Below are 24,439 nucleotides of genomic sequence, written 5' to 3'. Positions count from 1 at the left end.
ACCTGTGGGAGGTTGCTCTCCCCATTGCTAGGCTATCAGGAAAGTGAAACTTGGAGAGGTTAGGTGAGGTTAGCCCTAGACAACTCTGGACCTGAGACTCAAACTCAAACAACCTGGCTCTGGGGCCCTTGTACACCAGGTCGTATGGGCTCATGTCCCCAGCACATGGGACAGAGCAGACCCTGGGTGACTTAAGGATGGAGTGAATGGACAGAAGAATGAATTACCACGAAGACTAGGAAGCAACATGGAAATTAATTGCACTGTAATAGTAAATGAAAAGCAAATGATGAAATGGTGTGTGTGAGAGACAGAGAGCTTGTGTTGGCAGGGACTAACTGGGAAGGAGCCTGAGGGAACTTTCTGGAGTGATCACCATGTTCTATATCTTGATAAAGACTTGAGTTACATAGGCAGATGCAGTTGTCAAACCTCAGTTAATGTACATTTAAGATTTGTACATTTCATTGCATGTATATTTCAAATCAAAAGAAAAAATGTAAACAAATTTTGGACTCTAATTAATGACATCATACTGATGTGTTTTAGGGTTAAAGGATAATTGTTTGAATCGTATCAAAAAAAATGAGATGAATTGATGGATGGATAGAGAAATGGCTGGATAGATGAATAGATGATAAAGCCAGGAGAATAAAATGCTAATGGCTGAATCCAAGGGGTGGATATACAGGTGTTCACTTGTAATACTCTTTCAACATTGTTAAACTGTCATAATAAAGTGTTGGGAAATGTCTTGTGCATCGTGGTGGCTACTCTGAGAGGACATTTGTGTCTGACAATTTTGCCCACACGCTGCTGTTTAGTATGCTTTCCCCTTTAACAGAATGCAGAGAAAGCCCTTCCCCCCTCTTCCTCCCTCCCCCCACTCCTCCCTCATTTCATCCAGCAAATAGCAACAAAGTGCCTGTTGGCAGCAAATCACTTCTCAGGTTCCTCCTCCTCCTGCAAGCTCTGCTCACCCCCTTTCCCCATACAGCATTGGTTACTCCCTCTGATGGGGACCGTCTGGACCCCAACTAAGGGCCGAGGAGAGTAGACTTGTATGGAGATCACATGCACACAGGAACCCCACCAGACCGTCAGCCTTGCAGACAAGAACCCAGTTTATCTTTGCATCTCCTGCCCCAGCTCTTGGCCTGGCGTGAAGTGGATCATCCACAGTCACTTAGGGAACACTCACACAAAGACAAGGAAAAAGTGTCCTGGGTCCAGCAGATGGAATTCCAGATGATTTTTTTTTCCTTCAAACTTTCTGTAATGATGTCCAATTGTCTTTTGGGTAAGAAGAACTTACAGCTTACTCAGGGGCCCCAGTGATGGCTTTTTACCCTTTGAGAGAGGAAGAACCAGCATGCTGACTTGCTGTGATGTTTGTTTGCTTGGTTTTATATTTATCATTGGCGTTTTTTTTCCATTTGCTATATGGTTTCTTTAAAAATACCCAGAGAAGGAAACCACTATACATAAAGAAATTTGAATTTTTGAATACCCGCTTCCCATCTGAAATGTCACTTGCACGTTAAGTCTGTGTCCCTGAGTTGCTGTGGCAACCTCTGCAGCACTCTTTGCCCGGGGTGACAAAGGGGCCCTTTGTTAGCCGGGAGGCCAGGTCTGGGTGCAGGGACATCCTATTCAGTCCATCATAACAAAGGAGCACACGTCCCCCTCTCTGAGCAGGGCAGCCGCTGGCCTGATTACGCCTGCACTGTTGACAACCTTCCATGGGGAGCCCGAGAGAAGAAATCCCCTATTACTGGCATCTTTGAACCAAAGTTGTTTTTCTCTTTTTTCTCTCTCTGCGCTGCTTGCTGTACAAAAACCCCTGCAAAGGGCCCCACTCGCGCTCTCGCAAAGAAAAACACCAATTGTAAGGCCTACCTGGAAGAGGGATGAGGCTCCCAATCTTAATTGAATCTCCTAAACTTGGTTATTAAAATGACAACTCTAGCAGCAGTGGGTGAGCAGATGGGCTCTTCAAATTTTAGCAAGCAGCCTAGCGCTGGCCCAGAAAGTGATCCTGGCTGCCCCTGCCTCTGGTTCAGCCTCTGCACTTGACAGCAAGTACCCCCAGGTACTCTGACCACATCTGGGGCTCCAGTGTCATTCCGCCTTGGAGGCTCCTCCTCCTCAAAGGTGAAGTTGGCAGGTGGGGGTGTGGGGGTGCAGTGCCTGGCCCAAGCTGGCTGAGCTGGTCACCTGAGACCAAGGCCTAGGCTCTGAAAGGTTCCCGGAGGGTAGAGAAGGCCCCAGGCCCAGGCTGCTGCTTCTGCTCCCAGAGCCATGGGCTCCTCACCCCGCACCTGCCAGGTTAGGTCCATTGGAGGCTCTACAGGCCTTTTTCTTCCCTTTGTCACGGCTCCAACCAGAACCACCTCTTCACACTTCTCTTTCTGTTCCAGTGATGTGTGTGGAAGCTAAGGCCGGGGGCTCCGGCAGAGCCAGAAACAGTGTCTTGTTATTCCCTGTGCACCAGGGGCCAGCACGGGGCCTGGCACACAGTGCATGTGTTCGGAGAGCATTTGTTGAACCAGCAAGTCATGCTGAATGAATCTATCAGTAGGGATTCATTCCATCCTATCAACCACTTTTTGAGGCTGAAGCCATTCCCTCATCCGATTCTATTTCCTGCTCTCCTCTGTGGCCAGGTCCAGGGCTGGGGCAGGCTACCAAGATGGCAGATGTGGTCCCCACCACAGAGTGGCTGCGTTTAGACTGATGTGTGGGGCAGACACAACAGTGGAGGGCAATGAGTGCCAAAGGGGGTTGCCCAGGGGCTGCAGGTGTTGGAGGTGGAGGCTGCAGGAGGCAAGAAGGGAGGATGGAAGGAGTACAGATGGACTTTCAGGATAAAGACCCTCCCTGCAAGGGTAGAATGGTGGGAAGTAGCCTGTTACGTGCAGAGTGCCCCATGAAGTTAGTTACTGGTAGAAAATATAGGGCATGGCAGAGAGAGTCTGGATACAGCTGGAGAGGCAAAGCTTGAGGGAGGACCCCATTACCCAGACTTAGGGGCTCAAAGCCAAGGCGACCATGCACAGATGTATAGGTTGTGTACTGCATAAAGGAGGTGAGCGGAGTTGAAATCCAGCCTGCATTCTACTGGGGAATAAAGGCCCCTCCTCCCAGTTGTCAGTGGGTACCGCTTAGCCAGGCTCACCCTGCTGTGTCAGGAATTCCTCCATTATTGCTCATCAACTCAGTTACAAAGTATAAGATCTTTGAACATGTTTTTAAACACTATCTCAACTCTGCCCTGCATTTGGTACATTTCCCTTTGTCCTGAAGTTGGACCCAGACAAAAACATTTTCTCCATCAAAAATTCAGTGGGACCCTTACAAAGTGACAGTGTATTAAACAGCTGCCTTTATGGTAAGAGTCTCCCCAAACCCCCCCCTTTTTTTGGCCCAGCACCAAAAATCAAATACCAAAAAGGCAACTGATCTCAGCTGCTTTGGAACAGACTGTGTCTTCCAAAGGTTGTTTCATGTTGGATACTGTGTGACCCTGGTTTGGGGGGTCTCATATTAAATTAATAAGCGAGGATTAAGGATCATCAGTGCCTCACCCAGCATCTGGCACACACAGCAGGTACAATAAACTTAAGATGGAAATTCACACCCTGCGTTTGTCTGACCGCCATGAAAGGCAGCAAATTAGAGCTGGCAGAGAACACTGTTATTTGTGATTTTTCCATGTTAAATCCAAACATTCTCACATTGCCTTAAAATTTATAAATGCAAAGGAATGGAGACTATCCCAGAGCCTGGCTCCCTGTGGCTCAGAGTTAATAATCAATACATCATTTGTTGAATGAATGAACCAAAGAAGTAAGTAATGTCTCAAGATGGGCTTTCACACATCACATTATTTCCTAAAAACAGGACATGAGGGTAACTTCCCCATAGCAAAGGGAACTCACTGCCAATTGGAGGACTGGAAGTACAAAGTGACAGCTCTGGGGCCTATGACACCCCTTTCTGCCCCCCACCTCTGCTCTGCTCCTGAATCTTACCTGCCTGGGGCCCCTACCCGCAAATCTTCCTTCCCTCGACTCCCCTCCTAGATGCTGCTCATGATTTCCAGGTCTCCTCACCACGCCCCACCCTGGGACTCTGCACCCCATCTCATCCCCCACCCACCAGGCCTAGCCCCGCCCCCTCAAGCTCAGATGCCCAGGATGGCCTCAAGTTCCATAGGAGCACCGTCTGTTGGGAAGAGGATTCACAGGACTCCTCCTGGTCCCCATCATTACCATTGGGGGAGGGAACAGAGCCAGAGGGTCCAAGGTGGGCCCTCTGGGGTAGATTGGTTGGGGCGGCGGGGCGGGGGGGGGCAGCATTCAGCTCCTGGTACTTGGGCACATCCCCATGGCACAGCCTGCCCACCTGGAAGCTGCTGTCTAGTGGGGGTTCAGAGAGGTGGACACCTGCAGGAAATGGGAGTGGACAGAATCTAAGGTGCTTCCTCCCCCACCTAAGTATTTACTTAACCCCCAAGCTTATCCCTACTCCAAATTAAAAGTCATGATATGAACCCTTTCCCTCATACACATTTTTAAAGTTTTTCTTCCACATTGATACTTATCTTTTAACTTTACAACTTCTTTTGCTGTATAGAAATCTATCTTTAGGCAATTAAATTGCCTGCGTTTTCCTTTAGTTTTTCTAAAGTTTGCTAAAATAGCCTCTTGTTTTTTTCCATACTGCATGGATTTACAGATCAATTTTTTTCTCTTTTCATCTTTGATCTAGCTCGGAAGTTTATTTGGTAGTAAAAACCTGAGGATAGTTTCTAGCCTGACTTTTTTAATCCAAGCGACTAGCCAGTTTAGATACAACTTACTGAATAATTCATCATTTCCTTCCCAAATGTGAAACACCAACTTCGCTGTATGCCAACCAGCCAAGGGTCCTCAGGTCTATACCTCCACTCTGTGTCCTGTTCTCAGATTCCGCATCTCTTTTGTGGTTTTCATTACTTTACTTTACAACATGGTTTGGAAAAAGGGTAAGGTAAGTCCCACTGATTATGCTTCCTTTTCAGAAAATTTCATTCTGTTCTTTCATAACCTATTATTCCAGATTTATAATAATCTTATTAAATCCCATCAATTTGAGGGTGTGCATGTGTGTTTATTGGGATTACATTGAATTAAAGGCTAATCTAAGAAGAATGAACATCCTTGCTATACTAAATCTTATCCAGGATAGGACGTCCTATTACTTATTATTATATTTATTAAAGTCCTATTTTATATCCTTCAGTGCAAACTCACTATTCTCTCCACACAAGACCATTTCCTGATCTTGTTTCTAGGATCTTCCCTGAGGCACTTTTTACTTGACGTTCAGGATACCACACTTTCCTGCTCCCCCTCCTGCCTCCCGCGTCACTCCTTTTTGGTATCTTTTCTGGCGCCTTCTCTTCTCCCAGAACCTCTTAGCATTAGACCCTGGAGCTCAGAGTTGAAACTCTCAAGGATTCTGAGTAATTCAGTGGTAAATATGGTTGTGCAAATGGGTCTCCCCATGGTTGGTGTATTTTCCTCCCTATGATTCCTCACCAGTGGGAACAGGGGGCACAAGAGCCATGGAGGGTCCACCTTCTTATCACGTCAGTACTGACAACAGCTGTCTGGTTGCCTGCAGGGTTAGCTCAGCCCAGCGCAGAGAGCTTCAGGGGACTGGGGCAAGAACACCCCTTTGTCTTCAAGTTAAGCTTTCACGTTGCTCTACTAGTACAGCAATCTTGATTTGAAATGCAAAAGCAGGAGCTACATTTAGAAGGAAATTGTGGTAGATTGCAAAAATGGCCCCTCCTCCACATGTGGAGAAATGATCTCTGGAGGATGTCAGTCCTAATTTCGAAACTCGGCTTTTCTCTCAACTGACAGTGTGGCCTTGGGAAAAATAACTTATCTTCTGAACCTCCATTTCCCGGTCAATAAAATGCAGATGATAATGCCTAGATGTTGCGGGCAATTCATTTATTCATTCATTCAACAAATATATATTGAGTGTCTATCACTTGGCATGGTTTAACATACTGGGGACCCCGTGCTGATAAAACAGACAAAAATCCATGCCTTTGTGAAACTTAGAGAGAGTTGAGAAAATCACAAAATAGGGCGCCTGGGTGGCTCAGTTGGTTAGGCGACTGCCTTCAGCTCAGGTTATGATCCCAGGGTCCTGGGATCGAGTCCCACATCAGGCTCCCCCTGCTCTGCAGGGAGCCTGCTTCTCCCTCTGCCTCTGCCTGCCACTCCCCCTGCTTGTGCTCTCTCTCTCTCTCTCTCTGTCAAATAAACAAAATCTTAAAAAAAAAAAAGAAAATCACAAAATAAACAGAATTATAAGAGCTAGTAGTAGGTGCAGAAAAGAAAAATAAAGCAAGAGTATGGACTGGAGGAAGGGGGTTGCATCTGAGGTGGAGTATTCATGGACGGACTCCTGGTAAGGTGACATTTGACCGGAGCAGGTCAAGGGCAGAAACAGGGAGAGTGTTCAGATGCTATGGCACTTTTCCAGGAGAGAGGTGATGGTGGCTTAGGATGGAGTGGGAGCCACGAGGATGGTAAAGATACCTTACCATGAGTGTGGTGAAGACCAGAATGTTCGGCCTTAGAGACTGTAAGAATTGCCATGAAGCAAGCTGTCACTGAGAGAGAGGGTGGAGCAGGTTTGGGGGAGATCAGGAATTCTGCTGAGACAAACTCCACTGCACACGTCTGTTCCCTTCCAAGTGGAGAGAGCAGCCAGGGAGCCGGATACAAGGGTTAGGAGCTCGGGGGAGTGGCCCAGACCAGCAATAGAAATTTTAGATTAAGGGAATCAAGTAAAGTGTTTAAGCCACTGTGAGTGTTGGAAAGAGACAGACAGGCCAATGCTGGGCACGTGACTAGGCGCACTCCCTGCTAATTTGCTCCAACATGAGTGTGCACAATTTAAACTAGCACCTCTGCAAAATCACACACTTTCTACGTGCCACAGTCCGATGGGTTTCGACAGTTGGTGTCCATCAGGAGGACCTGCAGAGCTTTCTCCAAGGACCCATTCCTGAGTTAGTTGTGTCCTCATCGATTTCAACTCAATGGACCTAGGTCTTTCTTTTGTAAATCTCCCCAGGTGATTTTCATGGACCCCATCGGCCAGAACTTTGAATGCTAAACTGATGATGCCAGAATAGTGTAAAAGAAGGGAAAAAAATGGAAACAAGCTCAATATGCAAATAATAGAGATGAGTGTTCTTAGCCTCGTGTTATAGATGAGGAACCTGCAGCTCGGAGATTAAAGTACTTTACTGAAATCACGCAGCTGGTGGCTGGCAGCCAGGAATTGACACGGGCTTTAGGGGCAGGGCACCAGGCTGCTGCTAGTCACTCATAACCCCGCTGAGAAGGGGGAAGGCTATTCACTTCCACTCTGAGTGACAGATATATGTCAGGAGTGAGACCCTGCCCTTTCAGCCAGCTCTTCAGCATGGAAGAGGTAGGGAATTGATCAGCGTGTCTCAAATCCTGCCACAGCCAGAGCATCCCTGGGCCTCAATCATAAAAGTGAATTTCTTGGGTCTGAGGAACACACGAAAATAGTCATTCTGCAAAATCTTTCTCCCACCTCCCTGGATGCCCAGGCCAGATCATGAACTTCTCCCACCTGGCGCTGGTCCTTGGGGTCCTGGCAGGAGAGGGTTAAAGTCCTGAGAACCCAGGGACTCTTCTGTCACGGGAATGGAATGTGGAGGGGAGTGAACTGAGCTGCGGGCTGTCCAGGGCTGAGCATGGCCATTGTTGCAGAACAATTGACCCCCAGGAACAGAAGAGCAGACGCTAATTATGGGACACTTCTGTTGTCCTGTAATTATGAGGCCTCTATGACCATTAATATAAGAAACTATGCTCACTGGCTTGTTTTGGTCATAACTTTCCCCAAACTGCTCTGCTCAGGAGTCTGAAGAAGTAAAACTATCAACTCAAGGCATCAGAAAAACACTCAGCTCAGAGATTCTCTAGTTCTGGTTGCATTAAAATGTCCCAGATGCTTGCAAACATGCAGACTCTCAGCCCCACTTCTAGAAACTTGGGTTTGGTGAGTCTGAGTGGAAATGAAGGTAGTTTAGCCAGTGAGATTCATAGAAATCCAAATTCAGCCCTCTTTGGAAGCTGGCAAAGGTCCGGGCAACCATAATGGGGCTTTCTAAATATCCCCCTGGCGAGGACTCTGATGCCCTCCTGTTGTTGTCTGAGCCTGTGAGTTAGCAAACTCATCCACAAACACTGACTGAACCTCAAGCTAGCTCACTAGGAACACCGAGTCAGATGACTATTTTTCTGCTCACATACAGCCTTGGATCTGGAGGGAAGATAAGAATCAGAGAGGACAAAACAAAACCGGTGTGGTGAGGGGGCCTGAGGGAGGGAGAGAATGAAGGAGGACAATGACCTCATCAGAAGGTCCGCTGACCCTTGACCCCTGAGTTCATCAAGTGACTTCATGCAAGAGTCAGAAACTTAGAGTAATCCAGCTTGGGCAAAAAGAGTAACAGATGGGTGGGGAGCCTGGGAGGCTCAGTTGGTTAAACGTCTGCCTTCGGCTCGGGTCATGATCCCGGGGTCCTGGCATCGAGTCCCGCGCTGGGCTCCCTGCTCAGTGGGGAGCCTGCTTCTCCTTCTCCCTCTGCCCCTTCCACCCTCTTGCTCTTTCTCTCTCATATAAATTAATAAAATCTTAAAAAAAAGAAAAACCAATGGATGAGTCTGCTTAATATGGAAGGGGTTGCAGCTGGCCTCAGAAATAACAAGAACCCAAAGTTAAATGCCACCAGACCTCTCTCTAGGCTTCACTCTTACACAGGCTGTCTGGGCCACCTGGACACCACCCACTCCCTGCTTCACATTTCCCAGCTCTCCCATCTGGAAGATGCTACTTCTCTTCCCTCAACTCTAATTTAAAAACTCCCAGGAAGGCTTCTGATTGGTCCAGGGAAGTAAGCCGCAATGATTGACAGCCAACATAACCAAAGAGTGGGAAGCCTCTCCCCCAACAAAAGGAATGCAGGACTAAGCAAAATCTGTCCTCTGGAGCTCTTCCCATACCCTATTCCACTTCAGCCTCACAACCTGAGTGAGATAGGTGGACTTATTCACCATTATGACAGATGACAAAACTACGACTTGAAAAACTGAAGTGACTTTCTAAAGGTCACGTGGCTAGTCAGTGGCAGGTCTCCCTCTATCCCGAATCCATGCTCTCTGCTGCACTGTGTGGAATGGCATGTTAGATGCACAAAGGAGAAGTCCTGGTTAACTGTACAGTTTGGCCAGCTGTACCAAAGAAGGATAGTAGATGCTGGGGGGGTGGATTACACAGGAGACTGAACAGGTGAGTTGGGACCAAATTCTAGAGAGATATGGATGCTAGACCAAAACTCAGGCTCTTGTTTAGAATGCAATGGAAAGCCAGTGAAGGTTTTTGAACAATGGTGTAATGGATTTTTGGTGCTAACCCAGACCTCTAAAAGAGCTGAGCAATAATACACATACATAAAACCAGCAGAAACAACAGACAAAGGAATGGCCCCACAACAGCTCCAGGTTTTAGAGTAATCAGATACAAATGTAAAATAAAAGGAAACGTGAAGAATTTCATTACAGAACTGAACATTTTTAAAAATAAAATATTTGTAAAAGAACTAAATATTAATACTGGAACCTAAAAAAGACAGTTACCAAGAGGAGGAACCTTATGGATGGGGTTAAAGAACATAATAGACCCACTTGAACACAGAATTAGTAAACTGGAAGATACAACAAAAGAAAATACACAGAGTGAAGTATATTCACTCTATGAGAGAAAAATGGAGGAAAGACACAGGAAAGAGAAGAGTGAGCACAGAGAATGGAGCGAGAAGATCTAGCATATGTGTAAGTGGAGCGTCAGAAGGAAAAATAGGCAGAATGGGGCTTAAATAATATTTGAGAAGTTAATGGCTCAGAATTTTCCAAAACTGATGAAAGACATGAACGTATAGTTTCAAGAAGGACTCCAAACACAAAGCAGGATAAATAAAAAGAATACACACCTAGACACAATAGACTAAAACTGCTGAAAACCAATGACAAAGAAAATCTTTTGTAAACAGCAAGGGGGAAAAGACAGATTACCTTCAAAGGAGCAAGACAGACTTACTTACAACTGCCTTCTTAAAACTGGCAATATGAGCAGAAGGAAGTCGAATGGCATCTTCAATATGCTGTAAGGGAAAAAAGTTCCAACATAGAATTCTGTCTCAGAAGTCTTCTTTTTTTTTTTTTAAGATTTTATTTATTTATTTGACAGAGAGAGAGGGGTCACAAGCAGAGGAGTGGAAGAGGGAGAAGCAAGCTTCCCACTGAGCAGGGAGCCCAATGAGGGGCTTGATCCTAGGACCCTGGGATGGTGGCCTGAGCTGAAGGCAGATGCTTAACCAACTGAGCCACCCAGGCGCCCCTCAGAAGTCTTAACAAACACAAAATGTAGATAATTTGTCATTAGTAGACTCACACAAATGAGATTACCAAGGGTCTGGCAGAAGGAAAATGATCCCAGATAAAAGCTCAGAGATATAAGAAAGAAGAGCAATGGAAAGGATAAATATATGGATGATTGAAATAAATTATTGACAATATAAAATAATAATAACAACAACAACAATAATAATGGCTTGTGGGGCTCAGGATATATATTGAAATAAAATATGTGACAATAAGGGGAACCTGGGTGGCTCAGTGGCTTAAGCATCCAACTCTTGGTTTTTGCCCAGGTCATTATCTTGGGGTCATGGGATCAAGCCCTGTGTCAGGCTCCACGCTCAGCGTGGAGTCTGCTGGAGGTTCTGTCTCTCCCTCTCCGTCTGGCCCTCCCCACTCTATCACTCATGATCTCGCTCTCTCAAATAAATAAATCTTTTTAAAAAATATGTGACAATAACAGCATTTAGGCTGGGAGGAGATAAATTGTGCTAAGATGTTCTAAGGTCCTTGCATTGACTGGGAAGAAGATAAAAGTACCCACTAACATTGGACTTTGATAAGTCAAGGTCACATGCTATAATCTCTACAGTAGCTTTTGAAAGAACAGTAAAAGAATGTATAATTACTAAAATAACAGAGGGGGAGAACACATACATACACAAATCCAACAGAAAAAAAAAAACATATAAGAAAGAGAAAAAGACAAATCACATAGTAAAATGGTAGATATAAACTGAAGTATACCCACAATTACATTAAATACATTTGGGCTAAATGACCAAAATAAGAGACAAATATAGACTATATAAAAAGTATAAAACTCTTTTTATAGGCTCTTTAACAAGAGATAGATCTAAAATAAAAGGTCACAGAAAAGTTCAATGTGAAAAAAACGCAAACATGACAGGTTGTAGTTAGGAAGACGAGATCTAAGCAGAGACCTGAATGAAGTGAGAGTCCTGTGCATATCTGGAGGGAGAATATTCCAGAAAGAGGAAATAGCACAGGAAAAGGCATTTTCATGCAGGAGGAAGAAGCCCAGGATCGCTGGTACAAACTGAGGAAGAAGAAGAGTGGTAGGTTGAAATCAGCAAGACAGGGGCCAGGTTGTGAACGGTTTTGAAGACCACTACCATTCCACGTGCCATCAGTAGACCAGCAGCCCGGGCATGGAAGCTTAATGCAAAATCTCGGGCCCTGCTCCAGACTTATACCATCAAAATTTGTATTTTAACAAATCCCCTGATGATTTGTATGCCTGTTAAAAATGGAGAGGCACTGTTTCCAGCCACCTGAAGGCTTTGGATTTTATTCTACAAGTGAAAAGAATCCACAGGAGGGATTTGAGCAAAGGATTTATGTTTTTAAAAGGATCCCTCTAGCTGTTACGTGGCATGTAAGCTGTCTGGGGTCAAGAGTGAAAACAGTGAAGCCAGTGTTGATGTTTTTCACAATAGTCCCAGAGACAAAGAAAGAGAGATCTGCGACCAGGGTGGGGGTGGTGAAGGAGGTCAGAAGTGGTCAGGCCAGTGGTGGGTCTTGAAGGGGGTTAATAGAACTGCGAAGAATCAGGTGTGGGAGTTGATGAGGGAAAGAGAAGAATCAAGGATACCTTTTAGGTGTTTGAACCTGAGCAACAAAATGAATGATGGAGTCCTTAACTGAAATGGGAAGACAGAAGGAGGAACAGTCCTGGAAGGGGGTGAGGAAGCCCATTGCTACTTCCGTGTTCTGTTCTGGACATTTTAAGTTGTAGATGCCTATGAGACATCAATCACATCAGTGGGAGGTGTTGAGTTGCCGGGAGAATATATACTTGAACATGAAGGGTATGTCAGGACTCGAGATAGACAACAGAGTGTGTAAATGATATTTAAAACCCCTATCCTTAAAGGTCGCTAATTGTTGGATCAAAGTGTGGGACCAGAAATGAGAAGATCGCGATGAAAGGGAAGTGAGAATAAGCAAGAAAACTGATTTTGTATGGAATTCACCCCAAATATCATATATTTCTAAACATTAACCCAGAAAAGAATTGTCCTAAATTTGAGTTCTTACAAAATCTCTCACATTATGGGAATACATTCTTAATTTCTTTATTTTGAACAAAAGTCCTGTTTGGGGAAGAAACATCAACCTGAAATGACCTCAATCAATGTTGGTTTGGGATGATTAGGGATGGCACCTGACAGAATCAGTAAATAAGGAAGGCAAAGAAATTTGACACAGATTTAGTAATTATTGCTGGAGGTAGCTCCTCACAATTGCAAGTGTCAGATGTCTTTGTAAACAAGCCTGTTAAAGCTCACTTTAAAATCAATACAAGGAATGGCTGTCTAGGAAGTCAGGCACATATACCACTAGGACAAATTAAACAACCAAAACCCTGTCCTGACATGAGTTATTGTGGCTTGGGATACAAATTTCGGTGACAGCAAAAATACAGATTCAAACATTAATGCATCTCAAATGCCTCAAATGGGAGTAAAGACAATGGACTGTGGAAAACTTCGGGATGATTCAAAACATGGCTTTACTGATGGTGAAGACACCAATGTCCAAGATGCTGGTGAAGAGTTTGATTACCGTTGTTTCTTAAAATATAAGTGGAAAAAAACAGTACACTAAGTTGTTTTATATCACTGTAAATGTGTATATGTAATGAAATTAACCCAATAAAATCTAGAAGTAAATATCTATTTCAATTTTGCCCCAGTGGTTGTTATATGTAAGCTGGTCAAGAATTTGGAGGCTATTCTAAACTGGAAAGTGAATGGAGGTGCTTTATTTTTTTTAAGATTAATTTTTATTTATTTGAGAGACAGAGGTGGGGAGGGGCAGTGGGAGAGGGAAAGAGAGTCTTAATTAAGACTCCAAGCTGAGCGCAGAGCCCAACATGGGGCTCGATCTCACGACCCTGAGATCACCACCTGAGCCGAAATCAAGAGTCAGACGCTTAACCTACTGTACCGCCCAGGCACCCCTGGAGGTGCTTTATATTCTGCGTTGCCCTCGATTTAAGCATATATGCTGTTGGATATTCCTATGGCTATAAAATACAGAGTTATGGCGCTATCTCCAATTTGGAGGCATGAGGAGAAAGACATGGATGGGCCATGAGAAAATCAGAGACCCATTTCCCAACATAGGCAGCATTCTGAGGCCATGGTCATAGGGTGAATGATGACGACCATGTTCAGATAACTAAGGACTGCCAGACATCTGAGGAAATTCTCTAATGTGAAAATCGGAGAGCAAAACAAAACAAAGAAAAGGGGGGGGATTAGACAGGCAGGAAAATGGCCTCTGCAAAATGTCCACGTCTTAATCCTAGAACCCCTGAATGTATTATGTTGCATGGCACTTTTGCAGGTCGAAGGCTGCAAATGCAGTTAAGGTTACTCATCAACAGACTTTGAGATGAGATTATCCTGGATTATCTGGATGAGCCCAGTCTAATCACATGCATCCTTAAAAATGGAGAACTCTTCCTGGCACGGTCAGAGAGACATGTGACAACCAGCAAAGAGAGATGTGAGTTACTAGTTTTGAAGATGAAGGGGGGGTGGGGGGGCATGAGTCAAGGAAGGTAGGTGGCCTCTAAAAGCTAGAAAAGGCAAGAAAACAGATTGTCCCCTGGAGCCTCCAGAAGGAGACATAATCCTGCAGACACCGTGATTTTAGCCCAGTAAAAGCCATACTGAATTTCTATCCTACAGAGTGGTAAGACAATACATTTTAGTTGTGTTAATTTGTTATAGCAGCAATAAAAAACAAATACAGAGGGATTTCAAGAAACAGGTATGTTTCAGGAAGAGGAAAATCTTTTTTTTTTTTTAAAGCATTCATATCTCAAAGAAATGAAGTATTGCAAGCAGAGGGTTCTCTTTCAAGAAAAGCAACATTCTGGGGCGCCCAAGTGGCTCAGTCAGTTAAGCAACTACCTTATTCACAAGTCATGATCCCAGGGTCCTGAGACTGAGCCCCACGTCGAGCCCCCCATCGAGCCCCATGTCGGGCTCCCTGCTCAGCAGGGAGTCTGCTTCTTCCTCTCTCTCTCTCTGTCCCCCCCCCCGCTCGTGCACGTTCTCTCTCTCTCTCTCTCAAATAAATAAAATATTATAAATAAATAGATAAATAGAAAAGCAACATTCTGACAACAAAAAGTGCTCTTGAAGTTAAAAGCAAGATAGGAGAAATTTTTAAAAAAATCAATAGCGGGGTTGGAAGTTACAGATGAGGAAATTTCCCAGAAAGTAGATCAAATCATAAAGATAGAGAAAATAGGCAAGGAAAGATAAGAACTATCCAGAAGATACCACGTCCAAATCAAGGAGTTCCAGAGAAACAGAGGGCAGTATGTAAATAGGTTCAGGTACCAGTTCCAACATCAACAAGCAACTTTTGGACACTAGCCGGCTGTCCTACAATTCAACTCAGTCCCAACCCTACCTACCTGGAGACAACATCATATTCCTCAGGTTAAAGGTTCAGTCCTACAAGACTGCTCCCTACCTCACTTCACACAGCAATCACAGGCCCAAGTTGTAACCTGTACTTCTGACCTACTGGCTGTAAATCAGAGGTTCTGATGATGCCTCCTTGGGTCGGATTAATTTGCTAGAGTGGCTCACAGGAGTCAGAGAAGCAGTTTACTTAACCAGATCACTGGTTTATTATAAAAGGATATAATTCAGGGACAGCCAGATGGAAGAATTGCATAGGGAAAGGTCTAGGAAAGGGGCACAGAGTTGCCAGGATGTCTCCAGGAGCATCACTTTGCCCATATCTCCACGTGTTCATCAACCCGGAAGCTCTCCAAACCCCTTCCTTCTGGGTTTTTACGGAGGCAATAGTCAAGATGGTTAAATCATTGGCCACTGGCAATAGATTCAAACTCCAGCCCTTGTCTCCTTCCCTGAGGTTGGGGGGCTGGGGTGCTAAAAGTTCCAAACCTCTGATCACATGGTTGGTCCCCCCACAACCAGCCCCCATCCTTAGGTTACCTAAGGGCTTTCTAAAGGCCACCTCATTAACATGATAAGACATTCCAATCACCAGTAATGTCAAGGATTTTAGGAGCTCATTGCCAGGAATTGGTTGAAGACCAAATATATCCTTCTTATTATAATTCACAGTATCACAGTATGTCAGCAACAAAATAATCACAATTTCCCCCACAGAGAAGGACATCAATTGCCACAGTGAAAAGGCCCATGAGTACCCAGCAAGATAGACAAAAAATGGACTCATGCTAAAGTATACCATCATGAAATTTCAAAACACCAGTAGCAAAGAGATTTTTCCAAAAATATTTTGGATTGGGATGCCTAGGTGGCTCAGTCAGTTAGGCATCTGCCTTCGGCTCAGGTCATGAACCCAGGGTCCCGGGATCGAGCCCTGCGTCAGGCTCCCTGCTCAGTGGGGAGTCTGCTTCTCCCTCTGCCTCTGCTGTTCCCTCTTGCGCTCTCTCTCTGACAAATAAATAAATAAAATCTTAAAAAAAATAAAATTTAAAAAACATATTTCTAATTATTTTAAACCACTAACTAATCTGTCCATTTCTGAGAGGAATATGATAAAACGTCCAATGACGAATTATGATTATCAAACATCTCCCTGGAATTCTGTGAATTGTTGCTCGATATATTTGTATACTTTTAAGTGCATGATTTTTCCCATTATATTTTCTTTTATGCTGTTCCTTTTACTAGTATACAACCTCTTGCATTATTATACTTTTACACTAAATGTTATTTTGTCTCATACTGAAATTGCTATCCTAGATCTCTTTTGATATTTGCCTGGAATCCAGGCTTTGTCCCACTTTCTATGTTTTTTCATATTCATATGAAGTATATTTCTTATTTAAAAAAATAATATTGACCCTTTTTTTTTTAAAGATTTTATTTATTTAACAGAGAGAGAGAGACAGCAAGAGAGGGAACACAAGTAGGGGAGTGGGAGAGGGAGAAGCAGGCTTCCTGCCGAGCAGGGAGCCTGATGTGGGGCTCGATCCCAGGACCCTGGGATCATGACCTGAGCCGAAGGCAGACGCTTAACGACTGAGCCACCCAGGTGCCCCTGTATTGACTCTTTCTTTAAAAAGTCTAATCTTAGGTGTCTTTTAATAAAAAGTAAGCTTAGTTCATTTGCATTTATTGCAATTATTGTTTTATTAGAACATATTTCACAGCTGGGGCGACTGGGTGGCTCAGTCGTTAAGTGTCTGCCTTTGGCTCAGGTCATGATCCCAGGGTCCCGGGATCGAGCCCAAAATCAGGCTCCATGCTTGGCGGGAAGCCTGCTTCTCCCTCTCCCACTCCCCTGTTTGTGTTCCCTCTCTTGCTGTGTCTCTCTCTGTCAAATAAATAAATAAAATCTTTAAAAAAAAACATATTTCACAGCTGATAAAGATTCTTTTTTCTTCCTTTCCTGGTTTCCATTGTTTAGGCAGAATTTCCTTTTGCTGGTTCAAAAGTTATATATTCTGCTTTTGGTTTTGTTATGGTTAGTAGTAACCACTATGTAGCCTCTAATTTAAAGCCTATACTCATGTTGAATTTCCCTTATTTCCTGAACTTGACAATATTTATATCTACTCCTCGTTTTACATATTACTTGTAGTGTCCTCTTGATTTCAGTCTGATTCTTGTTTGTTGACAGTCTGCTTCACTTCCAGAAACATTTAGAATATGTCTTTGATGCTCTCATGTTTCACTGTAAAGCAGGTGTAGGCTTTTCCCTATCTCTTCTGCATGGTGTTTTATAAGCGTTTTTAAGCCAGGACCTTTTGTCTTTAATTTTAGAAAGTTGAATTTTTACTATTTCTCCAAATAGTTTATCCCCTCCGTTCTTCCTCTTCTCCTAGAGTTCTTATTTTCTGACTGTTGGCAGTTCTATTTCTATTCTTCATATATTTCAAAGCATTTTTAATAGTATATATTTTCTCTCTTTATCATTTACTGCTGCTTCTCGGGCAAGTTCTTCAAACTAATCTTCCATTTCATTAACTTGCTCTTCAGCTGTTTCCGTCCTGCTATCAATTCCGTCTTGTATCTCTTTATCTTGACTACTATATATTTCATGCTTAACATTTCTACTTGGTTCTTTTAAACAATTTGAAATTTTTTCTTCATACTCTTAACATCTTTCCTTATTTCCTTAAGGGTTTTTGCGATGTATATTTTAAATTCTAGATCCATTGGTCTCAATAATTCTGCTTCAGGTGGGATGCATTGTTTCTTGCCTTCCTTTCATGAGAGGTGTACTTCTCCAGTGTCTAGATACTTCAACCTGTGAGTTCAAGGTTCCACAATGGCCAGCACAGCACCCAGCTGTTCTGTTACTTCCTTGACACTGGAGGTCTGGGCTGTTCCTTCCAACATCTATGAAATGGCAGTCAGGGACACTATCAGGGGATTTCAGGAGGAGAAGTAAGAGCAGAACTTTTCAAAGCTTTCCTCCAACCCAACAGGTTTTAATCCTGGTTCAGCATTAGAATTGTATATGGAGGGGCGCCTGGGTGGCTCAGTCGTTAAGCGTCTGCCTTCGGCTCAGGTCATGATCCCAGGGTCCTGGGATGGAGTCCCACATCGGGCTCCCTGCTCCGCGGGAAGCCTGCTTCTCCCTCTCCCACTCCCCCTGCTTGTGTTCCTGCTCTCGCTGTCTCTCTCTGTCAAATAAATAAATAAAGTCTTTAAAAAAAAAAAGATTAAAAAAAATGCCACCTCACCAGGATACCTGGGATGAGGTCCAGAGGTGAGCATAGATTTTCTCAACACCGTATTTTGGAAAAAAAAAAATTCAAACCTATAAAATAGTTGAAAGAAATAGTACAGTGAACACTGGTGTGGTCTTTACCTTGATTTGCCAAATGTTGCCACAGTCGCTTCCTCTCTCTCTGGTGGGGGTGAGGGTGTTTGTTTTGCTGAACCACTGAAAGTAAATTGCAGATGTCATAATTTTTCATCCCTAGTACTTCAACACAAATCTCCTACCTATCATTGTATCTGGTGTGAATATTTTTAAGAGCTTTCTCAGATGATTTTTAACGTGCAGCCAGGCTTGAGAACCACCACTCTAATCTATCTTCCCACCATTGCCTTTGCTTGCCTATTCCCTACCCCTCAACATACGTGAACATGCACACATACCCCCCCACTACAGACCACACATGCACACACACACATCAAACACACATACCAAACACATATCACATGTGCATGCACATACCACATGCATACACACACCAAACACACACCAAACATAACAGCACGCATGCACACACACACCACAAGGAAACACACACCATCACACAGCTCTCGTGCACACACATGCCACATGCAAATGGCACACCAAACACACAGCTCTCGTGCACACACACATCACATGCAAACACACACCATCACACAGCTCTCGTGTGCACACACATCACATGCAAACACACACCATCACACAGCACATGTGCGCACACACACCACATGCAAACACACACCATCACACAGCACACGTGCACACACACATCACATGCATCAGCACACCAAACACACAGCACATGTGCATACACACACTCCAGCTCAAGGCAGCCTGCAGACTCCCCAAGGATTTCTATCAGTTCTTTATTAATTCCTCAAATCCATGTTTTCTCCCATTTCTATCATTTCTTTGGGGTAGAGTTTGAGGGCAAGAGCCATCAACCTGGGCTACAAGGTCACCTTGACAACAACTTGAAGTCTTCAGGCTCTGCATATATCTGTTTTATAATGTTGATGTATTTGGTATTTGATAACGCAGTGGAGAAATCACCATTTTAGGCAAAACATAACAGTTCAGAAAAACTAAAGGCAATCCTAATGCAAAATAAAGTCTGATCTTGAATTTGTTCATAGTGTTCTTAAAAGGATATGAAATATTTCTTTAGTCAAAATACACAAAGATTAAATTAACCCACTCTGTCCATAGCCCCATTTCTATCTGGATTTTAAATGCCTGAAATAGTATTTTAAGTATTATGATACAGTCACCAAGTTTCCTTTTTAAAAATTTTTTTTGAAATAGTTCATCTCTTCCCATATCTTAACCAATTAAATATTATAAAATTTTAATGGTTTTCTTCCAATCTGATATGTAAGGGATGATGTTTCAGTGTTGCTTTAATTTGCATTTCACTGGATACCAGCAAAGTTAAGCATCTTTTTACATGGTAATTTAGTCACATAAATTTTATCTGATGTTCATAGTGTTTGTCCATTTTTTAAAAAGAGATTTTTAAAGAAAAAGTTAATAGTCTCTCCCTCCAAACCTACCTTTAAGTAACGAATATTTTCTGTTAGTTTTATATCCTTCTAAATCTTTCTCCAAATGCATCCAAAATATACAGACACTTATATGGTTCTAGTCAGATGATGCCAAAGCTACTCAAATACCTAGGGGTGAAGTGTGAGGTACGGGGAATCATCAAGGAAAATCTGTCCATGTTAGTCTGAGGCAAATAAACATCCTAAAAAGAATCCTATTCAAAGATGACAAAAGGGGACATAAGCCAAAACTTGCCAACAAAAGAGAATGAAGTAAACACAGCAGGATGGAGATATGAAGACTATGTTTCTGAAAACTGAACCCATAAAACAGATGAAAACTTGGAGTAAATCTACTTTCCATTCTTAGTGGAATGGAAAAAAATCATCAAGGACTCCATAGAAAAAAGGATAAAAAATGAGATCCTTATAACAACAGATCAGGTTAACAAAAGAATAGGTGATGCTAAGAAAAATCATGAAGGAAATAAACAATGCTATTCCAACATTTTTTAAAAAAATGGTATACAAAGCAATGAAAAACAGACTCATCATTGAAGAAACCCAAACCAGCGAGGTGGGGAATAGACTTGAGAAAAATAACGCAGGATATGGGGGCAAAGAACAAAAGAATGGAAAAACCCATTTAGGAAAAACAACAGATATTCAGTGTAGGATGGTTGGCATTCCTAAAGGAGAGGCCAGAACAAATTGGTCAAAGAAACAGTAACAAGGAAGATTCTAATAAAATTATTTCATTTTTATGTATAAATAAAACTTTATGTAAATATCCATGTAGAGGGCGCCTGGGTGGCTCAGTTGGTTGGGCGACTGCCTTCGGCTCAGGTCATGATCCTGGAGTCCTGGGATCGAGTCCCGCATTGGGCTCCCTGCTCGGCGGGGAGTCTGCTTCTCCCTCTGACCCTCCCCCCCCTTGTGCTCTCTCTCTCTCTCTCTCTCATTCTCTCTCTCTCAAATAAATAAATAAAATCTTAAAAAAAAGAATCCATGTAGAAGCAGGACCCTGACTTTTCTGCCACACAATTCACTGCCAGAAACAAAACAAGGTTTGAAGGAACAAAATGAACATGGCCCCAGACTTTAAGTCCAGTCAAGGTGCCAATCACCCAGTAAGGAAATAGACAAGATGTTATGAAACACTGAAGAATCTGAGGAGGAGATCACAAACACTTTTTTCCCAAGAACTAGCTGAATACATAAATACTTTTGAACATGGAAATTGTGTCATCGGAGAGAGCCAAATCCACCCCAATTCTAAGCATAGAAATTAAGACTTAATAACTGCAAGAAATATGGTTATAAAACAGAATGGAAATATTCAATTCCTTAATAGAGAAAGGCACATCATATAATTATCAATAATAATTTCATTATAATACAGTGGGACAAAAATTTAGGACACACTAGTCTGGTGCAGTAGATTTGGAGTTGAGATCGACAGAGGAGGGGGTAAAGAGAAGTAAAAACGTGTAATTGTCCTCCCCTTTCATAGAGGGAGACATAAGACAAGGTCTTGCTTCTAAAATTGATAGATTAGAGAATCTAGGATTAATCATCCAATTATTAGCAGATCTAAAAAACAATCTACAGTTATTAAACTCTTCAAAAATTGTGAATGTTACAGCAAAAGATATAAAGCGAGAATACCGCAGTGAATCACAACAAAAAACAAAATAATTGGACATTTTTATTTTTTTATTATTTTTTTAAAGATTTTTATTTTATTTATTTATTTGACAGAGAGAGAGACAGTGAGAGAGGGAACACAAGCAGGGGGAGTGGGAGAGGGAGAAGCAGGCTTCCCGTGGAGTAGGGAGCCCGATGTAGGGCTCGATCCCAGGACCCTGGGATCATGACCTGAGCTGAAGGCAGACTAAGCTTAATGACTGAGCCACCCAGGCGCCCCAATAATCGAACATTTTTAAACAACAGAAATTATTATGACAATAAATGAAAAAGGGTTAAACACAGATATTTTTAAAAACTTACTTAAATTAAAACACAAAATACAGCTCGGGAATGCCTACAAAACACTTAAGTAAACAAAATAATTCAGAAAGATTATGAGTAAGAAGAAAAGCAAAGAGGTTCTAGGGAATGCAAACAAGAAAAAAGCATAGCCACAATGTGAACATCAGACAAAGCAGAATTCTCTTAAACATTCAAATATCATAGAAGTCTACTGCCATTTAAATTATTCCAGGGGCGCCCGGGTGGCTCAGCCGTTAAGCGTCTGCCTTCAGCTCAGGTCATGATCTCAGGGTCCTGGGATCAAGCCCCACATCGGGCTCCCTGCTCAGCGGGGAGTCTACTTCCCCCTCTCCCTCTGCCTCTCCTCCTGCTGGGGCTCACTCTCTCTCATGCTCACTCTCCCTCTCTCTCAAGTAAATAAAATCTTTTTTAAAAAATTACACATGCACATTAAATGACTATTGGCATCATGTTCAATGGGAAGACACTCAGAAGCATCCCCCTTAAATCATGAGGAAAGACAAAGAGACAACTTATTACCATGCATTTTGCCCTCTATTCTGAAATCAAGAGAATAAAACAGGAGGTATAGATATTTGGGGAAAAAAACCAAAATGATCAATATTCACACATTATATAATTTTCTACCTAGGGAAAGAAAACAAGAAAATCAATTAAAAACTTACTAGAAATAATAATAGATTCAGTAAAGTAGATGGTTTAAAATAAATGTACTAAAATCAATTGTTTTCTTAGATTTCCAGAAATGACCAATTAGAAAATATAGCAGATTTAAAAAATTGCATTCATTCCGGCAGTAAAAAGCAAAAGACAGATCTAAAATTAACTTTTAAAAATGTACATGATCTGTACCGAAAAAGGAACAACTACTTAATTCTACCCAAATACTTAATAGAAAAGGGAGAAGAACAGCATGTCTTTGGATAAGAATATTCTATTGGTGTAAATACTTTTAAAAGATAATTTGGCAGTGTATATCAAAATGGCAAACAAGCATACTTTTTTAAAGATTTATTTATTAATTTGAGAGAGAGAGAGCGGGGGGAGGGGCAGAGGGAGAGAATACTTAAGCAGACTTCCTGCTGAACACGGAGCCCCATGCAGGGCTTGATGCCAAGACCATGAGATCATGACCTGAGCTGAAATCAAGTCAGACGCTTAACCAACTGAGCCACCCAGGCGCCCACAAGCATAACTTTTTGTTCAGCAAACCCATTTCCAGGGACCATACAGAAATCTTATAGAAAGTAAAAAATTAGGGGCACCTGGGTGGCTCAGTTGGTTAAGCGACTGCCTTCGGCTCAGGTCATGATCCTGGAGTCCCAGGATCGAGTCCCGCATCGGGCTCCCTGCTCAGCAGGGAGTCTGCTTCTCCCTCTGACCCTCATGATCTCTCTCTCTATCTCATTCTCTCTCTCAAATAAATAAATAAAATCTTTAAAAAAAAAAAGAAAGTAAAAAATTACAACGTGCAAGACTCAAGGATCCTGGCCTAAGCAACTGAGCAAATAGTTGTGCAGTTCCCAAAATTAACAAAGTTTATCAAACTGGCAATATGTAGTACCAGCCTTAAAAAGTGCTTACACTTTTAACCAGCAATTCCATTTCTAGGAATTTATTCTTAGGAATCATGGTCATGCTCACAGTTAGTTTCCAGGAAATTTATTGCAATGGTGTTCATAATAATGAAAAAAATGCAAACAATTTAAGTGTTTAACAATAGAATATTGTGGAACACTTAATATTTATGTAGAATATTCAATGATATGGAAAGACATACATGATATACCATAATATGAAAAAAATCCTGTTATAGGCAGGTATGTTTTGCATGTATAATGTGATTGCAATTTGGGGTGGGGGGCTCCTGGGTGGCTCAGTCAGTTAAGCATCCAACTTTTGATTTCAGCTCAGGTCATGATCTCAGGGTTGTGCGATCAAGCCTCGAGTTGAGCTCCAAGCTCAGCCAGGAGTCCGCTTGAGATTCTCTCTCTCTTCCTCTCCCTCTGCCCTTCCCCCAGCTTGTGCTGCTCTCTCCCTCGCCCGCCCTCTAAAATAAAATAAATAAATAAAATCTTTAAAAAAAGAAATTTTGTTGAAGAAAAACTATATGGAAAAAAACCCTATATGGATATGTATATGCCTAGAAAGATACAAACCACGTTGTTGACAGTTACCGGTGTGATTTTTACTTTTCTTTCTGTTTATATTTTCTGAGTTTTCTCCAATAATCATGCTTTACTTTTGTAAAATAAAAGCTATTTTAACTTTCCTGCACTGAGTCCTTTGTGATTTTGAGAGAGTCCCTTTTCCTTGGGGGACCTTAAGTTCCTCATCTGTAAGCCAGAGGGTTGGTGATGGCTAAGATCCTTTTGGGCACCTGTCATGCTCTCTGGCTTTATTTATTTATTTAGGATTTTACTTTTAAGTAATCTCTACCCCCAACGTGGGACTTGAACTCACAACCTGGAGATCAAGAGTTTCATGCTCTACCGACTGAGCCAGCCAGGCATCCCATGGCTCCCTTTAAACTACCACCATTAGCCCTGAAGTGCCCTTATGGTACTGCCCAGCCAGCCCACTACCTGTTGCTGG

The sequence above is a fragment of the Zalophus californianus genome, chromosome 8, assembly GCF_009762305.2.
Source record: "Zalophus californianus isolate mZalCal1 chromosome 8, mZalCal1.pri.v2, whole genome shotgun sequence".
In the NCBI taxonomy this organism is placed as follows: domain Eukaryota; kingdom Metazoa; phylum Chordata; class Mammalia; order Carnivora; family Otariidae; genus Zalophus; species Zalophus californianus.
The sequence above is the reverse complement of the archived record's forward strand: the minus strand, read 5'-3'. Positions refer to the sequence as shown.